This window comes from Sminthopsis crassicaudata, chromosome 1 (assembly GCF_048593235.1).
Source record: "Sminthopsis crassicaudata isolate SCR6 chromosome 1, ASM4859323v1, whole genome shotgun sequence".
Classification (NCBI taxonomy): domain Eukaryota; kingdom Metazoa; phylum Chordata; class Mammalia; order Dasyuromorphia; family Dasyuridae; genus Sminthopsis; species Sminthopsis crassicaudata.
The window spans coordinates 498,330,912-498,355,698 of NC_133617.1; the positions used below are offsets into that span (position 1 = coordinate 498,330,912).

Here is a 24,787-nt window from a genome sequence, read left to right on the forward strand (position 1 = left end):
AAGGAATTATATGCTGGCAGCATCCTGATTTCATTTTAGCCCTTAGGAAATAAGGATTGCTGACCTAGACAATAACTTTGAAGTCTGCAGTTCCAGGAGAGTGAGTGCTTACTAAGTCCTGGAAGAAACAGAGTGGGAAGGACCTTATCAGACTTTACAGGTGACTGAGACTGAAGTCTGGAAGCTGAGAAAACCAGGCTCAAAAGACCTGTGGAAGAATCTCAAGAATGGACTGTTAAGGACAATTTATAATCTCTAAAATTGGCTTTGCAATTAGGAATGTTTTGTTGGGAGTTGGGAATGTTTGTGGAATTTTAACAATATTGGTATTGTACATGTTATAAAAGTTTATAGGGACTCCTTGATGGAGGAAGTTGAATTAACAATTTTTAGGATGAAGAAGTTATTCATGTTAATTCTGATAGAGTTCTTTAATGTGAAATTAGGATATTCTATATTCCATATGACTTTTAGTTGGTTGTAGTGAGTCATTTTAAAGCTGTTCCCATTTCAGATTCTGAGAACACTGGTCTATATCTTTGTCCCTTTGAACATGGTTAATATTTGAATATATTTTGATGTAGATTGATTATTGAGCATCTTAAAGTAAAATGATTTGTGTAATGTTGAATTTAAAACCCATCTACTTAGTTATGAAGATAAGCTGTGAATTTTCTAGGATGAATCTCTTACTGTTAATAATGTAAATAGGTATAGTCAATACTTACTTAGGATATGTGATTTTTTTTTTTAAATAGCTTTTTATTGACATAACATATGCATGGGTAATTTTTACAACACTGTCCCTTGTACTCACTTCTGTTCCAACTTTTCCCTTTTCTCCCTCCACCCCCTCCCCTAGATGGCAGGCATTACCATACATGTTAAACTATTAGATACAATATATGTGTGCAGACCCAGACAGTTCTTTTGTTGCACAAGAAAAATTGGATTCAGAAGGTAAAAATAACCTGGGAAGAAAAACAAAAATGCACGTAGTCCACATTCATTTCCCAGTGTTCCTTCTCTGGGTGTAGCTGATTCTGTCCATCACTGATCAATTGGAATTGAATTGGATCTTCTCTTTGTCGAAGATATCCACTTCCATCAGAATACGTGCTTATACAATATTGTTGTTGAAATGTATAATGATCTCCTGGTTCTGCTCATTTCACTTACTATCAGTTCATGTATGTCTCTCCAAGCCTCTTTGTATTCATCCTGCTGGTCATTTCTCACAGAACAATAACATTCTATAACATTCATATACCAAAATTTACCCAACCATTCTCCAATTGATGGGCATCCATTCAATTTCCATTTTCTAGCCACTACAAAAAGGATTGCCACAAACATTTTGGCACATACAGGTCCCTTTCCCTTCTTTAGTAACACTGCGAGATCAAAGGGTAAGGATAGGTGATTCTTGAGAGCTAAATACCTGAAGTTTTGATTAATGAAATTTGTTGTTTGAAATAAAATATGTTGGCACTGTAGCTGATATTACTTGGAGTTTTTAACTCAGAAATTATTGTCTGATAGATCATCAAGCCAATAATCTTCACCATCTGAAAGTTATATGCCACGAGCCACTCAAGAGGAATGTGATTCTGAATTGTTACAGGTGGAGGTTAGTATCTGCTCAAGAATTGGAAGGACAATCTTGGCCTCTGCTTAAGACAAGATCTTTCTGACTCAGTTTCCCAGTTGTGTTCCTTTGAATAAGAACCCACCTGATTATTCCTAAATCTGTCTATAAGGTGCAATTTCAAACTGAGTTAAGGATGCTTTATCCATCATATATGAACTTTCAGGCTGAGGTCTGAAATTACTTACATTAGTACAAAAGCAGATTTCCCTTTTCCTATTACCCCTTTGCCCTAAGTAAGAGTTTAGATGATAAAATATAGATGTTGAAAGACTGGAAACTATTAATGAAGATTATTTTGTTGTACTGAAACTCCTACTATTTGCTTAAGAACATTTTGGAAATTATTATAATATTTCTGCTTATTGAATAAATTTATATTTCCATACTTGGTTAAATCTGTGATTATAATCATGTCCCTGCTTTTTCCTCTTATAGCAAACTGAAAACGGGTTCTTTGGTTCCTAATTTGGATGGATCCCAGTAAAGAAAAGGACAAAGCAGACCCAGAGAGCTTGGAGAATGAGAACAAGATGCTTTGAGGAAATGTATCAAGATTGGTGTGAGAGGGCTTCAAAAGCTCATAAATAAAGAGGAGGGATTATATAGGATAAACTGAGTGAAGACCCTGGTAAGAATGTAGCTTTGACTTATGCTCTAATTATTTGAAACTTTGCAATAACAAGTTGAGCTACAGCTTAAAAAATTGCAGATGTTCAATTATCTTGAATGAACATTCCCCTCCAGTTTACCACCACTTCTTAATTAGCATTTAAGCACTTCTTTTAAAGACAATTTATTCTTTTGCTTTTGGGATAGATTTCTGTGTTTAGAGTTTAAACCTGGACTCCCCTAGACAATGGGAGAAAAAGCCAAAGGTGGTGGTGGGGGCTTCTTTTCTATTTAATCTTGTGTTTTGTAGTTTGTGTTTGGCACTCCCTTAACTGACAGCCTGTTAGTTAGCAGATATCCTTTCTCATGAGATTGTAGTAAATCCCTTTTTGCTTTTTCTTACTCTAAATCTCTTATTTTAATTTGGGTTCACTGTCTCACACACTAGGAGGAGAAGCCTAAGAACTATCTGGTTTGTCAGAAGATAGATCTTGAGGGAGTTTTTCAGACAAGACAGAAGTGAATTTGAAGATGAAAAGCCTATTCAATAGTCCCTCTAAATGTTTTAGTGTTTCAAGCATCAATACCCAGGGAATATATAATAGGAGTTATAGATTATCACTTTGTATTTAAGTATTTGTCAATTTATACTTGTGAATCTTTTGTGTTTTGCCACAACCCTGACACTAAGTGCCTATATCAATTCCATATCATGTCATCTTCAATTTACCTTAACAAGCCTTTATTAAGTATTTACTATGCACAAGGTATTATGGTAGGCTCTAGGGCCTCAAAAAAAAGAAATGCTTTTTAGGAGTGAATATTCTACTGGGAATTACAAGATGCTTTCAGATAAATAAACACAAAATTACTTGAAGAGGAAGAACATCAGCCACTAGTGGCATTGAAATGGCTTTCTGTATTACAGACATTTGGATATGTCCAAGAGCTGTCCATCCTCATATATCCTTAAAATACAGAAATACCTTACAGAATATTTGAGAGTAATGTATTTTGTAAAATTTAAAGATTATATAAATGTGAGCTATTGTAAAATTTCTCCTTTTAAGAACCATCATATACCCTGAGCTAAAGATAATGCTTATTGTCATAGGCTCAAAATTAAAATATGTTCCTGATCCTATTCCTATATACCTTGGGTCCTTTCAGTTAAATTTATAGCAATACTGAAAAACCCTTATCTTAAGATCACCCCCTAATTATATAGGGGTTTGCTAGATACTCCTAAATGTTTCTTAAATTTCTCTTCTAAAAGAAAGTTTTCTATTTCTTTTCTATATACTGCTATAAAAATACAGGTGATAAAATTTAATCAGTGAAAATTAAGTCTGTAAATCCTTGCTTTCTACTAATATGCTCTATGAAATATATAAAAAAAAAGAGAAATGTATCCAAATTTCAATCTCTAGACAAAATGATAAAACATATATTTTTACATCTATTTTGTGACCATGGGCAAGTCACTTCTCTCTCAGAACCCAAAATTGTGGAAGGAATTCCTTACATTAGTGAAATAGCAGATTTCCTTCTTCCTATTCCCCCTCTGCCCTAAGTGAGAGATTAGATGACTAAAATATAGATGTTAAAGGACTGGAAACTATTAATGGAGGTTATTTTGTTACTATTTGCTCTAGAATATTTTTGAAATTATTAAAATATAATATTTCTGCCCATTGAATAAATTTGTATTTCCATACTTTGTTAAATCTGTGACCTCAGTGATGAATATATGTAGCATTCATCTGAGCAACTATCCCCATTTGTGGGATGGGTCATCCACAGTGATTACAGCTTCTCCATATTCAAAGGTAAGGTACATTATGGGTTCACATTCCAAAATCTATAGCATATGAGCCACTTTCAGGGAGTCAGGCAGTAGATACAATTAGGTAAAAACAAAAGCATTTGCTAAAATGTAACACATCACTGCTGTTTGTCTTAAGGGGTCTGTAGTGGGGTTTTTTGTTTTGTTTTGTTTTTTAATTTGCTTATTTGTTTGTTTATTTATTTTATTTTATGTGGCCCTTAGTTCTTGACTAAAGAAAGAGGCCAAATTCTTTTTCTCACTTTCTTTTTTCAAATTCTCTGGCTTTTTATGACCCAATTCCAATGTCCTAGGGAAAATCATAAAAAGTTGGTTTATTCTAATTTTTAGAGAGTTTGTTACTTAGACAAGATTTTGTACTTCTTATGCCAAGTTATTAATTCCATTTCCAATTCTCTCTTCCATAGAATTCTTTTCTTTCCCAAATCTTACTTAAGCTCTTTTATTTAATCCATGAAAATTAAAAGGAAAAATTTTAAATACTATTTTATGTCTTTTAGGAATTATAGAGCGTTTGTGACCAAACTCTCTCTTTCTATATATATTTGATGCTTTGATTGACTTCAAAAATCTGGGTTTGTGTTGAGCCTCCTTGACATCATTCTCGACTTATTTATTTTATTTAGATCACACACCTAGGAAGTGGTGCCTGAGGTCAAATTTGAACTCAGGTCCTCCTGCTTTCAGGGCTGATGCTCTATTCACTGAACCACCTAGCTGCACCATCAATCTCAACTCTTTAAGGTAGGATAATCATTTTTGTTTGCCATTTTTTCAGCTGAATTTCTGACTTCGAATTTGATGTTAGGGCTGAGCTTTGCCACATTTCCAGAGGAAGGTTTGGGCTGACCCACTTGTTTTCTTGAGGTACTGAGTTTCATATTATTCTAGGTTCTTAGGGATAGTCTTGGATTTGTAAGTTTACAGTTTTTCCCTCTACTAAATTTTGCAAGTTCCTAACTTGGGTTTTGGTCTAAGCAATAGTAGACTGCTGATGGTTTCATCATGGATCATTCAGCTAGAAAACTGTTGGTTCAGAGTGACAGAACTACAATTATCCCTTCCACATTGTGACTTTCCCCATCATAGTTTCAATATATCACAGACTGGCATAAGAGATTTAGTGGGAATTTTTAAAAATAGTTTTGCAGAAACCATAAATGACACTCTAGAAGATGACACAGAAAAATTTTACTTAACATTGACCTCTCTATAGCCTATGATCAAATACTTAACTCAAATTTTACAATAAGGTACAGTAAGTACCCCATAAATGAGGGGAAAAAAATCAGATTTCTCTGGTACAAAGGGAGGGCCAAATTTTTTTTCTGTGATTTTCCAAATTCTGGGGATGCTGTGCTCCTAAACCCCATCATGTAGAAAGGATAAATAACTGTATAGACTTCCCTTTGTTCTGGTCTTCCTTGATTGTTCCTCTATAGGTTTCAAATTGAGCTAGAAGATGGAACTGAGAGCCATCTCTACTCCTGGCTTCTGAACCACACAGTAACTGCTTGCTTTTGAACTTCCTTTCTCAGCTTACCAACCAGTGCTTCCCTACCTGTGAACTTCTGCTTGGATCTGTGACCCAGGCTTGGGTGGTGGAGGATGAAGCTGCCCATTATGGTGCCCCAATATGGGTTTGAATATGCTCTGGTTTGTCTGGAAACCCTTATGAAAAGTTTCTCTGTGTTACTGAAATGTTCTGTAGATAACTCCTGAACTGATTCTTTCTCGAGTATCTGCAGACCTCTCTGTCTGTCTCCTTATGTTAGCCTGGTCTGGACAAATGACTCATGGTGACCATTTCTGAATTTCACCATCACAATTCATTCTGGGGCATTTTCTAGGTCTGTTTGGAGGAATTTTGTGGAGGAGAGATCAGCTGTACTGCTTCTGGCTACTCTGTCATTTTGACTCTGCTCTTCATTAGTTTTTTCTAAGTATTAAATCAGGTGAGTTCCCATTGAAGTAAGTAAATCCCTTTCACTTGTATATATTCATTATCTTTAAATGATATGTAACATTGCATAAGACCCTATTGCAGTTTTTATTCTTATTTAGGGATTTCTATAATTTAAAAACAGTTCTCAGTATTTCAATATATTTATGAAAATTTGTTACTTCCCCAGTGGAGACACAGATTTCTAGGTCCACTAGAAGTAAATATTATACGAGGTGGGATTAATATTTTACTATCTAATGAAGATGGCCATAGTCTTAACTGGACTTCTGATAAGCATTTTAGGAATAGCCTTGAATGAGAAAAAAACCTATTTTGATCAGCAACTATTACCCTTTTCCAATTTTCATCACTCTAGTCTTTGTATTCTCTTACCCGTTGTACATTTTCCTCCATAGCAATGATTCATAATTTTAATAATGGTTTTCTCAATTTTTATCCAAATTTTAAAAATCTACATCACACTCTAGAGGAATTATTAAGAACCTTCTAGTTCTTATCTTTTCCTGAAAGTCTGCCTATTTTATTGGGATTAATTCTTTGGGACAGCTAAAGGTTCTCAAGGTTTAATGTTGTTTTTGTTTCTTTGTTTTAAAATTAATTTTTCTATAAACTTAATGGGATTGATCCTGTATCACTGTCCTTAAAACACAAAGATTCACATATGCAGTCCTCTCTCTCTCTTTTTTTTCCTTCCTAATCTTCTATATTATGGAAAGGCTTGTTTTGTTTCTTAAGTTCAGAAAAAACAAATAAAATAAACAAGTAACTTATTCCTCTTATTATGTGTTCCCAAAAAGTTGATTCGTAAAATATTTCTATTTATATTGTATTCTTAGGAAGAATACAAATATTAGTAAATCTCTGACACTTAGTAAGTGTTTAATAAATGTTTAATAAACTAAAAGAAAGAATTTTAACTGTGTATTTTACATTGGCTCTATACTAAAAGAACGATTCCTTCAAAGTCCATGTTTTGAGGATTCAGAATAACAAAACTATAGTTTTCTTTTTGGATAACAACTAAAAGTCTACAAAGAAATAATTATAGTGGAATCCCAGACCATCTCAAGAGATGCCCACGCTAAGCTTGTTATTTTCCTTTCAGTTATCATCTTCTCTAAGAAGCTCGGCAAGTAACTGTATATATCCCTTATTGTAGCTGGCACTGACTGAGGAACTTAGAAGTTTCATCCTCTTGAACTTACAAGGTTCATTCAAGGTTGGAAATATTCCTATCACTATTGCTGTTCAGTAATTTTTTTACTCAAATAAAGAAGCATGAAGCAGAAGAGGCATCTGGAGGAGAAAGATTCTGACCCATGGTCACCAGAAGAGGCCTTGCTCTAGTGGCCACATATCTGCTGAGATAAATGGGGGATGTCTTTTCTATTCTTCACAGGATGTTCCTGTGGTGGGGGGAAGGAACTACATATCACATTTAGGAGAAGAAAAGAACCGCTTCTTTTAAGATTTATTGAAGTGTTAGCTCTTTCTGCTTCAGTGACCCCTAGCCACTGTCAGGGGAACAATGAATTTTTCTGTAATCTCTAAATGCAAAGTCCTATAGCACTTTGCCCTGCACTTGGAGAGTCAGAAACAGTCCAGAAATCTATAGTTAGGAAGAGAGGAGCACAGTCGATAACTTCCCACAACAATGGCACAGTAATAACAGTTGCTTTAAAAGTTTCCCTCATAAATGTGGGGTGCAGTCGGGGAATAAAAGTGTATTTTGGAGAAGAATAGAGGGAAAAGAGGCCAGAAATGGCTATTTTGCCTACCTTCAGGCCATATACAATGACAAGCCTGCACTACAGATGGGCCAAACTACAAATTATGGAACCCTCAATCTATTGTTATATATAAACAAATGCATATAGTTAAAATAAATAATTTTCATCAATTAGAATTTTTTTTCTAATAAAACATTTAAGAAGTCAATCAAATAAGAAAGAAAAAAACAATCCCTGATTGTAAAGTTCTGTTATCTTCAGAAACTGTCGGTTGCTCTCTGGTAGGAGATCTGCTGTCTCAACTCAATCTCTTGGCCAGATTCTTCTTCCTGTAGAGAGCCGCCAACTCTGACTTAGAGTAGAGACTCCTTCTCCTCCAGAGTGCTGCCCTCTTTTATCCTCCCAAAAAATGGGCGTGAAGGGCTTGTTGGAAGATTATGTCTACCAATGAACTTGCTCCATTTAAACATTAAGCTCCTCCCCAGAAGTTCAAAGGGGTAAAACTCCCTTTAAAGGCCAGAATTAGAGAATTGTTAAGTACCGATTTAGCACCTAGTAAGAACTAATATCTCATCTCATTAGTACTTAGTAAGAACCTAACACCTGATCTTCCATTCTGTTAAGGAAAATAATATGGACATAAGTAGGTACTACATCTATCTATCTATCTATCTATCTATCTATCTATCTATCTATCTATCTATCTATCTATACACATATATATGCAAGAAACATTCAGAATAGAAGAGAGGTAATTTTATAGGAGAAGGCACTAAAACCTACTGGGCAGGACTGAAAGAGAAATACTTCTTAGTCTTTCTTCACACCCAAATAATCAATTTATTCACTGATTCATTCAACAACCATGTCTTGTGTACTAGGTATTGTGCCAGGGTTAGGCCATGGTTCTTTTTGGTGGGTCTGAGGAGAAAAGAGACAAATAATACACTATTTTTGAATTTGAAATTGGGTCAACCATTCTGTAAAAACAATTTGGAAATATGCAAGAAAAGTAACTAAACTCTTTTGAATCAATTACCCCACACATGTAAGTGTATATACCAAGGCTCAAAACATTCAAACTCTTTATAGTAATAGAAAACTGGAAAACAAATATGTGTCTTTCTGTTAGGGAAAGGCTAAATATATTACATGAATGTGATGGTATATTATTGCCCAAAACTTAATTATGTATATGAGGAATTCAAAGAAATATGGAAGGTCTTATATGAAGTGAAGAACAAGGAAAGTAGAAACAAGAAAACTATATGTAAGAACAATAACATTCAATGGTCAATCATGAGCCCAAAGAGGAAGAAATATATGCTATTTACATCAAGAGAAGGGTGAGGAAAATATAGGTGCCCAAAATTTCCCATATTGATTGATTTAATCAACTTTTTTTTTTTTTTTTTTTTTTTTGTTTGTTTGAAATCTTTTTTTTACAACTGGATTCGATGGAAGTTGGTATAATGGGAATTGATATATTAGGAAGTGATTTTTTTTTTTAGGCACAAAACATCATTAATTCTTTTTTTTTTTTTCCCATTAATTCTTTAAAAAGAAAAAGAATGGCTTTCTAGTAAGGAGGCAAAATTTTATCATTCCTACTAAGAATCTTTCTAACTAAAAATCAAATGACTAAGGCATTTGACTCAAGAAATAGACAAAGAAATTGTTTAAAGGTAAATAAGTGTATATTGCTTGTAAAGAAAGAACAATTAAAGCAGGAGATAAAGTTCCACTCTTTTAGTAGTCTTGTGATACATTCATTAAAAGGACAAAGAGAGAAATTCAGTAAGGAAAATCATGTAAATGTCAAGGCTAAATTGATGGAAGATGTTAACCAGAGCCATTTCACTTCCATGCCTTGACTACTTTAAAAAACTTTTAAAAATGAATCAATTAGAACTGAGAGTACATTGAAAGATACTTGAAAAATATTATCAGTTTACAGAGACTGATATTCTCAAGAGATGACTGATATATGGCGTAACATGTATTTAATGAGGATGATGTTATAGACTTCTAGATCAGAGTAAGAGAATAGGGGAAAGTGGAGAAAAGTAACCATGGAAATGGAGTCTGGGTCATCTGTTAAGGATGAATTGTGTGGATTAACAAAGTCATTTGTACATTCAAGAATACCTGAAGCAATTCCAGATAAGGTGTACTTGGAAAGTGGTTCACAGTATGGGTGTCCTATAGCTACCTTGAGCCAGCTAGGAAGAATTAATTGTTAAATTTTAAGGGTGAGCATTTACATCTTGGAAACCAGTTATGAATGGAAATGATGCCTTAACACAGCACAGCAATTGCAATTTAGATTTGAAAATAGGATTGGAGTTGCTTATAAAAAATATTACAGAAGGACATTTCTAATAAGCAGGATGCTTTCAGAGATACCTAGAGGAACTTATACAACTTGATGCAAAATGATGGATAGAACCAGAAGAATAGTATACACTGAAACAGTAATATTGGGCAATGATCAACTGTGAATGACCTAGCTTTTCTCAGCAATTCAATGATTCGAGATAATTCCAAAGGACTTATGATGAAAAATGTTATCTACCTCCAGAGAAAGGACTGATAGAGTCTAAATGCTGATGGAAATATACTTTTTCTAAAACTTTTTATTATTATTTTTGGTTTTGTCTTTTGGTCTGTGATTTCTTTTATAACATTGATGTGGGTTGTGCTCCCTTTAAGAAACTAATCCTTTCAGATTGATTTATTCCTTTCTGATTCCCAGCACCTCCTAGCTGATGCATTATCAATTCAAGAAGCTAGGACCTTTGATTCACAAATCCTGTCAAAACCCCTTTTTGAATTCCAATAGGAGATCTGGCCCTGTCCCAGCTCCCACCATATCTGAGCCAATTTGGGACACCACCCACAAGCCCCTTTAGCTATAAAAGAGCCAAACTGGAGCTCTCTCTTTGCAGAGGTTCCTAACATGGCAGCCTTACACCTGGCTTGTCAGGGAGCTCTGTCCACTGGAATCCTATTTCTGGTGCCCTTTTACTTCTACCTTCACATTTTACTAACTAGACTTTAACTTTACTTCCAAACCCCATAATAAACCTCCTTTATCAATCTAAGTTTTCTGGTCTGTAAATTCCTTTACAGGGGACTCTGTGCCGCCACTAGACCTCATTTTATTCTGTATCCTTGAGAATCCAAAGGGGTTGCAGGGGAGCTCTATTTGACTCCCTGTGCCCTGAATCTGCCATTAGACCTCAATTAACCCTAATTTCATTTAGTTACCCCAATTCTAAACCTCATCAACATGACTAATGCAGTTATACCTTCAGGGACAGGGCAAGATCATATGACTTTGCTGGTCACATATTTTCATCATAAATAGCAAGAACTATAAAAAAAAAACATATATATATATATATATATATATATATATATATATGTATATGAATGAGAATGAGAGGGAGAGAGGAAGAAATAGAGAAAGAGAGGGGGGGAGGGAGGAAGGAAGGGAGGAAGGGAAAAAGAGAGGGAAGGAGGGAGAGAAGGAGAAAGGAGAGAGATGAGGGGGAGAAGAAGGGGAAAAGAGGAGTAGGGAGAGAGAGAAGCTGTTTATATTGTCCAAGAAGAAAGGATAACTAAGAGGAAATTTAGTTGCAATCTTAGTCAGCAACTTTTAAAAATGAGGAAAATAGAGGGAGAGATTCCTCATTGCTGAAACATAAGGTTCTTGCTATTTTCTGTTTCCTTCTGTCTGTTAAAATACAAGCAAACCCTCTCTCCCAGGCAGTTAACCTATCTAATTTCCTTCTATTTGCCACTTTTTTTTTCTCCCCTTGAGGCTGGGGTTAAGTGACTTGCCCAGGGTCACACAACTAGGAAGTGTTAAGTGTCTGAGACCAGATTTGAACTCGGGTCCTCCTGAATTCAGGGCTGGTGCTCTATCCACTGCTCCACCTAGCTGCCCCTATTTACTACTTTCTAAATCTCTTATCATCTGACAATTACATTGGAGGTGTTTGCACTGGGCACAGCCCTGTTTGTTTAAAAGGCCTGTATTCTCCCTAAGTGTAATCCATTTCTGCAATTTGATTGCCTTTTGGCTGACTGATCAAGTAATCCCTTTCTGCCATGTGATTGCTTTTCTGCTGGTTGATCAAATCAGAATCCTGACCTTCCAAAGGCTCTTTGGTTGTAACCTCAATTGCCATCATACCTCACCTAATTTTTGATTGATATCTTGGAGCTAGGCTCCACCTCTCATTTCCCTGGATCAATCTACATTCAGAGGCCCAGTGGAAGCCCTTGTGACATTTTGGACATGGGGTTTTAGGTCTTCTCTCACCCTGTCTTCTCACTCTGTCTCCATATCTACATTGAACTCTTAGATGTCCAACTTTTCCACATTGAAAACATCGATGAGTTTCTCTAGAAGTCCCTTGCCAGGAGAGACCCTGTTTTTTCATGTTCATCATAGTCTGGGTGTAAAAAGTATTTGTTCACACTGTAGCACAGCGTCTTATGATCTCCTCTAAAGGAGCATCTTTGTCTAATCCCCATATAATTCTCTCGCAAACCTTATTGGCATTCTCCATAGCCAGATATCTGGTCATTATTTCTGTAGCTGCATTTTCTCCAATAGTTCTTTTGACAGCAGTTTGCAGACGTCCCACAAAATCCACAAAAGGTTCATTGGGACCTTGCTCTATTTTTGTGAAAGCCTCCCCTCGATCTTTCTGTCAGGGGAGGGAACCCCAAGCTTTTATTGCAGTCTTAGAAATTTGCTCATACACTGTTATGGGATAATAAAGCTGTTCTGAATTCTCTCCATACTGACCTTCACCTGCTAGTTGGTCAAAAGTGAATTGTGTGTTAACTCCTGTTTTCATATTGCATCTGACTTGAATTCTACATAATTCATGAAACTCTGAAAGCCACAACAAGTTTTGTCCAGGTTCTAAACATGTCCTAGCTATGGATTTCCAATCATTCGAGGTTAGGATTTCATAAGACAAACCATCTAGTATCATTTTAACATAAGATGATGTAACCCCATAAAGGGTGCAATCTTTTTTCAGATCTTTAATTTTATTCAAATCAAAAGGAGTATATCTTCTCTTTTTTTGACCTAAAAAGTCAATCTCTTCAATTACAGGATATGCATGTATAAAATCACTTACATCCTGTCCCTCTCTCTTAGCCTTAATCAATGCTTTTTCTAATCTTGTCACAGGCTGCTTAACAGGCCATTCTGTTTGTGTTTTTGCCTCTTCCCCTGCTCCTTCTTCCTCCACCCCTGAAGGGTTAATTGAGGGAGGAGATGGGAAATGCTCCTGTTGCTCAGAATTGTACTTAACTTCATTGTTATCTGATTCATTCTTTTTATCTAATTTAGTTGGATCCTCTCCCCCTCTGGCTCTTTCTTCTTTTTCTTTAGTCTAACACTTATATAATTTCTTAAAGCCACTTGAATCAAATTGTATGTATGAAGTGTATCTTTGGAAATTAAATTTGGTTTGGAATTGTATTGTTCACTTAGTTCCTCTCCTACTAATTCTCATTCCTCTAGATCCAATTCTTTTTCCAGAGAAAAACAAGGACATATGACCTGCACAGTTTTTAAAAGTTCAGTGATCTCCTCCAAAATCACAATCAATCCTTGGCTTTTCATAACCTTTATAATGCTCTCTAAACACTTTCCTTGAACAGACACAAAAGGCTGTTTTCTAAAAATTTGCCCCATTTTGCTGAAATTCTACTTTAGCTCTTTTAACAAAGTTTCCTTGTTACTCACATTTATTTCTGGGTCAGAGAGACTTTTCCACTGAGATCTGGACTGGAGGCTTTTCCACTGGAATCAGGATCGTGTCTGTCCCTGTTCACACCAAAATATAAAGTACCGGCTAGCTCTCTCTGAAGGGCTCAGAATCAGCCAGAGTCAGAATAAGCAAAAGTCCTTGCCCCACGTTGGGCACCAAAATATAGTGTTCTATTTCTCTAGAATACAATCGTTCTCTGGGAGGAGGTTTCTTGGGGAGCTTCTGGAGGCAGCCTTAGTTTCACTTCAGTTCCAATTATCCCAAAATGCAGCCAGGAGTTAGTCCTTTAATGTCTCTTTCCAAATCTTCTCTCCAGCTCCCTCTGAATCCAAAGCCTCCAGCCAGCACAAAGGTAGAGGTGGGAATGGATCACTCTGCCTCCAAGAGTGTGGGATTGTGGGTTTCCAAGAATTCTTTTTTTTTTTCCTTATGCAGGTGGTAAACTTTATTCTATCAAAGCATTTCAAAGAAACAAAAACTGAAAATGGTTAATTAACAATGATGGAAAATCAGAGCTCACTCATTATTTACAAGTTTCCTTTGGAAAGCACATATTAACTAGCATTACAAATAATCAAAAGGAGTGGAACCTGTTATAGCAATGACATTGTTTCACTCTTTAGGTACAGGATTACTGAAAACATACTATTCACTAAGTATCTGCTTCTTTAGAAGCAGATCCGCTAATATTTTTAAAAAATATACAAAAAATATACAAAATTTTACTTAAATGAGAAATTTAGCAAAAATTACTCTCATAGCATTTTTAGGCAATTTCCCCCCTTAAAAAAATAAAACAAAAAAAGTAGCACAAAAATGTTTCCATTTAAGTTGCATACTCAAAATGAAATCATGAAATTAAGGTTTCCAGAACTTTAAGAGACCATCTTCACTGTAGGTAGCAATCAGATTCTGATGGGGATGATGAGCAATGCCAATCACATCCCTTTCGTGAACTGTCAAAGTTCGTTCTAGTTTGCCAGTTACTGTGCTAAAACAATATAGTACAAAATCTTCACCCACACAGTAGATCCATTCACCATGTGGTGAGAAGGCACAGCAGACAAAATCACCACCTTCTCTCTTACCAGAGCTGAAATTTCTGACAATCTGGTCTCACATGTTCATGATGACCACTGTATTTGATCTGTTACACACAACAAAGTGCTCAGGATTTTTAGGAAGGAGGACAACACTGTTGACTGTGATATCTGTACCTGCAGTGCTGCCAAGAGATTTGAAAGTATTTCAACATGCAGTAGTCTTCATATTCCAAATCTTTACAATGCCATCAGATGATGCACTGATTATATAATGTCCATCCTGAGTAAAAATAGCTTCATTAACAAATGAAGAGTGACAACAAAATTCCTTCAAGGTTTTCCCAGATTTTAAGTGTGTATTCTGATTGTTCGATCAAAGGAGGCACTAAGGATTTGACTGCTATCCTTAGAGAAACTGAGGCAGGTGACACCTTTACTTTGTGCCCTTTCAAATCTTCATAAACACTGTCCACTCTGTATCTTCCACACTTTTATTTTTCCATCTTGGGCCTCAGTTGCTAACATTTCTGTATCTGCTGAAATATATACATAGTACAGCATCATCCATCATCATAAAATTGTCTTGTGCTTGGTACTTGAGATCCTTCCTAAGCTTTCCAGTTGTAAAGTTCCATACTTCAATGAATCCATCAATAGAGGCAGTGACCAGATATTGGCCATCTGGAGAAAATTGAGCACATTCCACATGTGATTTCTGGCCAAACTTAATGTGTCTGCTTAACTGTGTAGGAAACTTCTCTTCTTCCACATCCTTTACAGATGCTTTGCCTCTGAACAAATCAATAGTCATACCAGGAGGAAGCAAACCTTGGTATTGTTGCCACTTCAAAGCCTGTCCTAACAGTGCCATAAGACGAAATGGAGGTACAACACTGACTTCTCCAGCTAAAGCCTGTGCAATTGCTGCTCTTCTTTTTTCCTTGCTGCTTCCATCTGGATATGCCTCAAGAGGATCAAAATAGGACCTGGCCAAGAGATTCTCAAGATGAATATATCTCTCTGGCTGAGTTTGTTTTAACATGATCATAGGGTCAGTCTGTTTTAGAAGAGATCTGGCAGCACCCAATTCATGAAGTTCTATTAATTCCAGGACAACCTGTTCTTAGAGATCAATCAGTGTTTTGTCTGGTAATTACAGGTACTGTATAGCTTGCAAAACGGTATCCCAATGTCCACTGTTAATATCTGCCACAAAACTCTCTATGCTGTCCACAGTATTCAGTGACACAGTTGTCTCCTCCTGCAAAGTGGCTAAGGCTCGATGTAAACTATTTTCCTTCAAGTACTGCATGATGAGACGTATAACATCAGATGACTCGATTTCAATAGACATCTTGACTCTCTCAGAAACCTGCCACTAAACTATAAGAATGTGAGGGGCGGGTTTTCCAGAATTCAATCTTAGATGTGAATCTCCTGGAAGTCCACGAACAGGCTTTTCCTTTTAGATTTATGAATCTGTTGGACTCGTGAATCCACTGAATCCTGGCTCTCTGAATCTCCTTGAGTTTCCCTGAAGTGTTCTCCTGGGAAGTCTTGTCCTTGACCCAATCCAAAATGACCTAAGTTCTACTGGAAGTTTTAAGCCAAGTAGCTCAAACATAATGCTAGAACAGCAAATTCTTATTTTAAAGAAAGTAGGACAGTGACTCGATGAAAGGTGAGTCTAGTGACCCACTGCTAGGAGCATTTCATAACAAGGACAACCCTTAATGAGTCTTACATCCCATAATTTCTTATTTAATCACAAATTCTTTAGAGAATATGAGGAAACATTTTCTACCTTAAAAGTCACAGCCTACAACACAACAGAGTTAAGTTAAATATATCAAAATTCAGAGGAAACAGATATATCCTGGATGTTGAGAATTGACTAAATGGGTAGTGGATTTTTCAGGCTAGGTCAAGATGAGATTAGAAAACTAGGACTGGTTTGTGGAGAGGAGATGTTGGCTTAAACCATTAAAGTAGTAGCAGCATAAAGCAGAGGACTACCAGAAGATACTCTTGTTCCTGGGATACTTTGTAATTGGGAGAAGCATCAATCCATTCTTCATACAAATGGAAGCCATGGAAAGCTATTTTTTTTTTCCCCTGAGGCTGGGGTTAAGTGACTTGCCCAGGATCACACAGCTAGAAAGTGTTAAGTGTCTGAGACCAGATTTGAACTTGGGTCCTCCTGAATTCAGGGCTGATGCTCTATCCACTACGCCACGTAGCTGCCCCCGAAAGCTATTTCTGAAGCAATATAGTTGCTATTAAAAATAGTCATGATGCAATGGATTTATTTGGATATGAATAAAGATAATGAAAGGTCAGAAATGGATTGTACTGAACAAATAGAGAAGATATTGATTAAGGCAGTGACAAACAGTGACAAAACTACACTCTGGTCCCTCTTTGTAGTAGTAGAAAATAGAGAATGCCATAATAACTCCAAAAGAGAGTGAAGATTTTATCTCAGAATAAATATGTACACCTTCTGGAGAACAGAGGGCCTAGTCTTCAGGGGGAGATCAAGCAATAGAAAAAACAACTTGGGGAAGAGTGGGGGAGAGGTGGATAAGGAGAAATCAAGACAATATAAATTATAGCCAAGAATACAATAGAATAAGAAATCATAATTAGGAAAATAATTAGTCATTATTCTCCAGTTTGGCTAGTAAAAAAGGTAAATAGTGAGTGGAGGTTTATAGTAGACTATAATAAAGTTAATACTGAGACTGAACCTATAAGGAGATCCTTTCCAAATATTTCAGAATGATTGATGAGATTAAAAGACATGACAAATATTTAAAAATTATTATTAATTTAAGCAATATGTTCTTTGCAGTTGTAGAAGCCAAACTAGGTGAGGCACAATTTGTTTTCAAATAGTAAGGAACATAGTATACATTGTGTAGACTGCCAGAGGGATATTTCAAGGGTAGTATACCATAGTCAATAAAGACAAGATTTGGATTAAATGGACACATTCTTCCCTTTTATAGCATTATATAGATGACTTATCAGTGAGAGGGTATGATAGGGAGGAGATACTAGAGGTCACAGCAAGAAGTATTTGAACAAAGAACTAAGAGAGTTTGGGAAGCTGTAACATAAAAGATCAATCATCAGGTTTTTTTTTTTCTCCCACCTGAGGCAATTGGGTTTAAGTGACTTGTCCAGGGTCACACACTCAGTTAAGTTTTTAGGGATGATTTAGATTTCAGAAGTAATATCTATTCCTCATCAATAATAGACATTTTTTTTTAAAGAATAAGAAATCATAATTAGGAAAATAATTAGTCATTATTCTCTAGGTTAGCTAGTAAAAAAAGGTAAATAGTGAATGGAGGTGTATAGTAGACTATAATAAAGTTAATACTGAGATTAAAGTCCCCCATTGGACAATGAGGAAATGCAGAAATTCACAGGATAACTTTGTTTCTGTAGAAACCACATTCTTATTTATGTAGATGCTAGTACCAGAATATGAGGTCACAAAGAAATAAAAATAAACTTTAAATGATACTTGACATAGCCTCATACATTAGGACAAGTAAAAGAAATAGTCCAACATGCCATGTCTCTTATTCTGATTTCCTCACTCCCATCTTTTAGACTAGAGGTTAGTTATGAAAGATATTTTTTAAGTTTTGGTCCTTGTGGACCAAAACAAATAGGTATGAGAAAACTCAACTATTACTATAATATTGGTTCCAAAAAATGACTAGCTCTCAGATTAGACATATTATTGTGGGGAAAAAAATTATTTTGGTAGTACATCATGCTATCATGGAAACTGAAGGTTTAATCCAATGCCCACCATTGATCCTATGAACAATGAATGATTCCTCTATTAGTCTATGTTGGAAATGCTGACTTATAATCCCAAGCAACCAAAAAGGGATATCACCCTTGTAGAATAGTATCCAATATGATAACAATTGCAAGATAAAAGTACTCAAGGATAGGAATGCTGTTCTCATTCTACAGGGTATAAAGTAGTGAAATATTCTTAGGTTGTCTACTTGTTAAAAAAAAAAAAAAAAAAAAAGGGCGGGGGAGCAGAATAAAACATTGGCCAATATAATGAATTCATTTAAATGTCACTAAAACTGTTAGTGGAAGCCTTGATAATATAGTGATATATAATTCTTTAGCAATAGCTAAAGAATTAGTCATATGATCAGCTAAGTAGAGAAATGACAATAGGACAAGTTAAGACATTTAACTCAAGGGGCCATGCTCCAAGCAATTGAAGGAACTATGGGAAGAAAAAATTAATTGACACTCTAAGATTAAGATTAGACACATTAAGAAGAGATAAAGTGAATGAAAAAGTGATTAAAATGAGAAAAAGTAGAGATCAAAGAAGATGAACTTTAGAGCAAAATGGACACATGAGAAAATTGATCTTTTGGGTTTTCAGCTCACCAAATCTTATATTGAAGATTAAAAGGGACTGAAGATAGGAGGAAGTAAGAGATTTAGATGGATCAGTTGGATACCAAAGGTGGAAAACACCCCAATAAGAGGCAGTCATTACCTAGTCAATACTCTAGTATTGTAAGTCATTTTACTTTACAAAAATATCTGTGGAGTTAACATGTGGCTTTTCTAGTTTTTGCATCCAATTCACCAGAAATGATGCCATTGACATAACATTTTATTTTCTTATTATTATTATTTACTTCCTAGTGATTTGAAGCCTTTGGAGATGAAGAAATGGCAGAATCTCAAATCTAGTACACCTCTCAAAAAATAGAAAAGTTAAAGGAAGCTTACCATTTCATTACTTTTATTGTTTAGTTGTTTCAGTCATGTATGGCTTTTTGTGATCCCATTTGAGTTCTTGTCAAAGTAAATGAAGCTGTTTGCCATTTCCTTCTTCAGTTCATTTTACAGATAAGGAACTAAGACAAACAAGTTTAAATGACTTGCCCAGGGTCACATAGATATTAACTGTCTGAAACCAGATTTGAACTCAGAAAAATGAATCTTCCTATTTTTGGGTTTGACAATCAATTCACTGGGCCATTTAGTTGCCCACCTACCTACTATTTCAGTCAATAAGAAATCTGAAAAAAGTAAAATAATGCCTGAATACATTATGAAGGTCTTCAATAAAGCAGTCAAATTCTGCTGAGAAATTTCAGTGATCATGGGATGCACAAGTTAGCAGATCATTGGAAAGTTTTTTTATATTTGGTAGTAGAGAGAATGGGCAACTTATCTGTTTACAAAATTGGTCTAGAGTCTTCTGGGGGTCTTACAAAGATGTTTCCTCGTAGTCATTTATTGCTAATTGAGTGAGTTAGTTGGACTTTCTATGTGCATGTTAAGACTAATGGCCATTCATCTCAGCTGACTTCAAATTAGGGAGTACCTTCCAGTCACACAAAGCTTATATAATAAGTTAGTGATTCAGAAACAGACATTGCAGATGAAGCAGATTGCATACTGAAGAACTAATAATAATTTTAGGCAGACTAATCCCTCTATAAACTGAGGTTTAGAATTATAATTCTAATAATCATGTAGGATGATAATCAACTTATCCATTATTCCATTAATTAGAATTGGTATTAGGATAGATAGATATGCAGGTTACAGAAGAGCAAATAATATCCAGCCAATAACCAAAATAACTTAGGATGTCCAAAGTGAAATTTAGAAAACAGTTACACATGTCAGATAATAATGACAATACTTATGTGATGGGCACTAATGCATGAAATTTGAATTCACTGATGCACATATTATTAATTCCTTCATGCTTTTATTATTTTTCTATATTATTTATTTGTTTCATATTAATATCGTGCCTGCATTGTAATTTGTTATCTAGGTTTAACTTGATAGTAAATTAATCTGGTTATTTTATGTGATATGCAGTAAGGCTGTCTTGAGAGAAAGGACTGTCACTGAAGACCCTAGGAGTTATGTTTCTTCAAGCTCAGGAAGAGAGAAAGCTGGTTGGATACAAACTCTAGGGAACAATTTTCTGCAAGAGTGAGAATTTATCATTTTCTGGAGAGGGAAGTTGTTGCATAACTTTGTCAAATCACTACAGTACCAGCCAATATTTGATTTTTTGCCTAATTATCCACAGACACTATAAAATAATCTGCTGTTTCATTAACTGATGTTTCCAATAAACCAAATTTTGCCTCAAGCACAATGACACCTGGGATTAACTAGAAGATATAAATGTAAAGTTAGAGAATACAATTTAGGCAGAAGTCTAAATGTTAGGAACTTTTTCTAACTGGAGGGTTTAAAGTGATTGTGACTAAAACTGAAAAGAAAAAAAAAAGTGGACCTTAGGGATGATTAAAATTTCCCCCCAACTTTAAATTGAATTAATCATGATAACAGGGTATTCCTTTCTAGTAGAGAGAAAAGCATAAAAAGAAAATTAAAATTTCATTTTCTTGGGATGGAGAGCTGATCTAACAGAAAGGCTGGGAAATGAGAGAAAAAAAAGAGAATAAGTTCATGAACTTGTGTCAATAGGAGAAAATGGAAGAAAGGACCCCCAAAATCATTGGTTAAACCTTTTTATTTGGTGCCTAGGGAGACTAAGGTGGAGGAATCAGGAGGTAGAGTACCACCCTGAGGTAGTAGTGGTGGAGTTTGAATAAGTTCCTCTTAGAAAGAGTAAAGAATGTGATGAGTAGCAGAACCTAGATTCAGCCAGTATCTCCTGTTTCTGGAACTGTTAATCTCAACTCAAGTATTCCACAGCTGTCTCTTTCAAGAATTTACATTTCAGGAAACGAAACTCTACAGATGAAGCTCTTTCAAAGAAAGGAGTGAGGAGAGCAGGAGGAATATGGAACCACTTCTTATCTGAACCAGGAAAAGAAAGAGTCCTGGTTATGATACTCTAGAAGATTCATTTTGCCTGCATATCATTAAGAGAACAGAGAAAACATCTATCAGTAAAGCTTATGAAAGGGGATATGAGATAATCCACTCAGTTCTGCCCTCCATGGAGCCATTCACTCTCATCTTTACTCTGACCATTTTACCTTACTACTGTTATTACTGCTATATATAATATCAGATAACCAGAGAGTAACACTAGGAGGAATCAAGTCATCCAACTCATTTCTTTGGAAACAGTCTTTGATATATTCTGCCCTACACTGCTATCTCCATTTCTCCCTGTAGTTTTAATAGATATCCCTTGATAAAAGGGAAGATGAGAAGAAGGGGAGATGTAGAAGTGGCTGAGATATATACACAAATAATATATTTTTAAAAAACAGAGTTTAAAAATAGAGAATTACATTACACTTAAGAGCACTCTTGATAATGAATCAATTAGTAGGACTAAGATGATTGTCTTTTTGCTATGAAGGCCCTATTGAGATTTAATATAATATTAATTTTCAGTGGACTCAGCACAGTTTCATGATTTTCTTTGGCTTTGTTCAGCAACACCGAAACCAGGTACTTTGCCGGTATAAGCAATTTATGAATATAGTCAATTTATAAAAGAAATAATCAACTTATGAGAGACTAAAGCAAAAAATAATTTAATAGGATTTAGAATGTCAAAATTAAAGAAAAAAATGAAATAACAAGAGACAAAATTCAACATAAAAATAGAATAATTATTTTGAAATTTTTGGATCTGAAGAAATTCATTGGTTAAAAATATAGTTTTTTTTTTTAATGATTATTTGAAGAAAGTAAAAAAAAGGGGTAGTATTGGAGGAGGTGAAAGAAAAAGCATTGTTCTAAAAGACATCTAGACTAATGGACTACTATTCTAAAATTAAAAAGAAGGAAAGATGAAAGAAAAATTATTTTTGCAAAGAGAAATATTTCTGGTTGTGACTACACTTACATATGCCACTAAAAATGAAGGTATTTTAAATAGGAAAAAAAAAAAAAAAGACAGGCAATATGAAAAAGTAAAGTTGTCCAAATGGCAATTATTCCTGAGGTTGGAGTCCTGTTGGTGTACCTCATTTGCCTTCTGTTTTCATGAAGTACAGTTAGAAGCCTGGAAAAGGAATAACTGGTGCCTTTGAGACCAAAAGTTCATTTCTATCCTGTCAACTTTAGCTATCTTACAACCTTCTTTGTTAAAATAAATACTAGGAAGATCTCTAGGGATATGTCAGCTTCAGATATTTTTAGACTTCTTGCAGTGACAATTTAACATCAGTCCTCCCACTTTGGGTTCCTGTTTCCTGGTTCAGCCTTCTCCCATTCATCATACATATATAAAGTATCCCAAAAGTTTTAGTGAAGATTTAAGCTTATTACAATTTAAACTTTTAATGAGATCTTGGTATTCCTTGGGTACGTGAATATTCAGTAAAAATATAACCAAAATTTTGTCAATAATTTTTTTTTTCACATTAATGACTAAGAAGGGAAAATAGGCAGATAGTGTTATCTATATCTCCTAAATTTTAATATATTATTATTTTCTTCAACAAAATGGCTTACTGTTTTGAGACTTATACCTTATAAAGATTATATCATTTAGTTTGAATCATTATTTTAAATATTTTTATTGACTATAATTTAATTAGTATTGTGGTTTAGCAAAAGATGTGTTTAATTTTTCTGTTTTTCTATATTTATGAATTTTTCTTATATAGCTCATGTTAAAGTTTGTAAAGTTATTCTGCCCAGATGAGACATATGTATACTCCTTTTGATCCTCATTTAGAAGTCTATTGTATTTTAATTATGCATATATAATTAAAAGATTCAAAATCAGGTAAGAAATGCAAAAATTACTTAAAAACCAACAAAGTCCAAAGGAGACTGAGAGATGGACAAATGTAAAAACCTTCATACTTAATCAACTGCTTTACATAGGGACTAATATTGAACTATGCACATTCAGATAATCTTTTTATTCTCTACACAGATAACAGGTATAGCAGTGATCTTGTTCCAAAGAGATTGAGGGCTTCAATGACTAATTTCATTCATCAGCAGAGGTTTGATAATGAGACTCATAATCTCATCCATGAGCTCAAGTTTTTGGCTTTGAGGGGATTTGTCTGTGAAAATTCTAAGACTATCTGTATGAAGCAAAATTCTAAGTGTGTACTGATAATCCATTGACTTATATTTTGACCAGTGCCAAATTGGATGAGGCATGCCAGAAATAGATAGCAATTCTATTTATGACTTCAGCATACACTAAAGGCCAATAATGTGAATGCAAATGTCTTATCTTGAAGGCCCCAGAACAACAAAATTAATGATTCTAAAACAAGGTTTGGAAAGTGTACATGCTATCTAGACAATAGATTTAGATGATGATAAAATAAAAATATATCTGAGAGCTTGGGCCTTTCACCAAGTATCATGCTAGGTGCATATATGAACCTTATTTCACTGTATCTTACGCCTTAGCTGTCTTTGGATGACAGACAGCAAGATCAGATAGATGAAGAACTGAGACAAGCAATAACTAAGCAAGGAAGTGATTCAGAACAGCTCATGTTCCAGTGAACAGAAGGAATCTTACTGTTGAAACAATGACAGAAATTGGAGTTTTATAATGAAATATTATATTATACTGTGACTGATCCCACATACAGAATCAGAAAGTGGTTGGTACTACTCAGAACATGTAACTCCATGGCCATGAAAGTTCTAAAGAAGATTTTGGACATAGAATGTAAAAAAAGAGTTAAGAAAGGATTCAATGTTTGAGGATGAAACAGATTTTACTTGTCCAAAATGGCAACAGATGTCACCAAGAAATATGAAACTTATGCCTGATGTATGCAAATAAAAACTAACTTATGCCACATATTTGGAGAATCTAAGTTCCAATAAAATTTTGGAGTTGGCAGCTAAGTGGTACATCAGGTTAAGAGTACAAGGAGACTCCTTTTTCTGAGTTAAAATCTGGGCCTCAGATTCTTGCTGGTTGTGTGACCCTGGGAAAGTCTTTTAATTCTTTATACCCCAATTCCTCATCTGTAAAATGAGTTAGAAAAAAAATTCAAACTACTCCAGTGCCTTGCCAAAAAGGGTCATAAAGTTTTGGATATTACTGAAATGACTCAACAAAGATAGCAACAAAACATTTTGAACTTGTCTTTATTGACTTTTTATCTCTGGAGAAAAGAAGGAAAGATAGTAA

At 35.0% G+C, this 24,787-nt stretch overlaps 1 protein-coding gene, 1 long non-coding RNA gene and 1 pseudogene across 5 annotated transcripts in view; 1 reads left to right on the forward strand and 2 right to left on the reverse strand.

Moving 5' to 3' along the window:
• SPIN1 (spindlin 1) overlaps positions 1-24,787 on the reverse strand; it is a 211,735-nt gene that overhangs the window by 131,130 nt on the left and 55,818 nt on the right. The window lies entirely within an intron of this gene.
• LOC141555071 (uncharacterized) lies at positions 2,091-6,434 on the forward strand. Its single transcript, XR_012486062.1, has 3 exons — positions 2,091-2,279; positions 4,733-4,850; positions 5,957-6,434. It is a non-coding gene; the product is annotated as an uncharacterized LOC141555071 (long non-coding RNA).
• On the reverse strand, positions 14,465-16,003 carry LOC141555075 (WD40 repeat-containing protein SMU1 pseudogene; annotated as a pseudogene).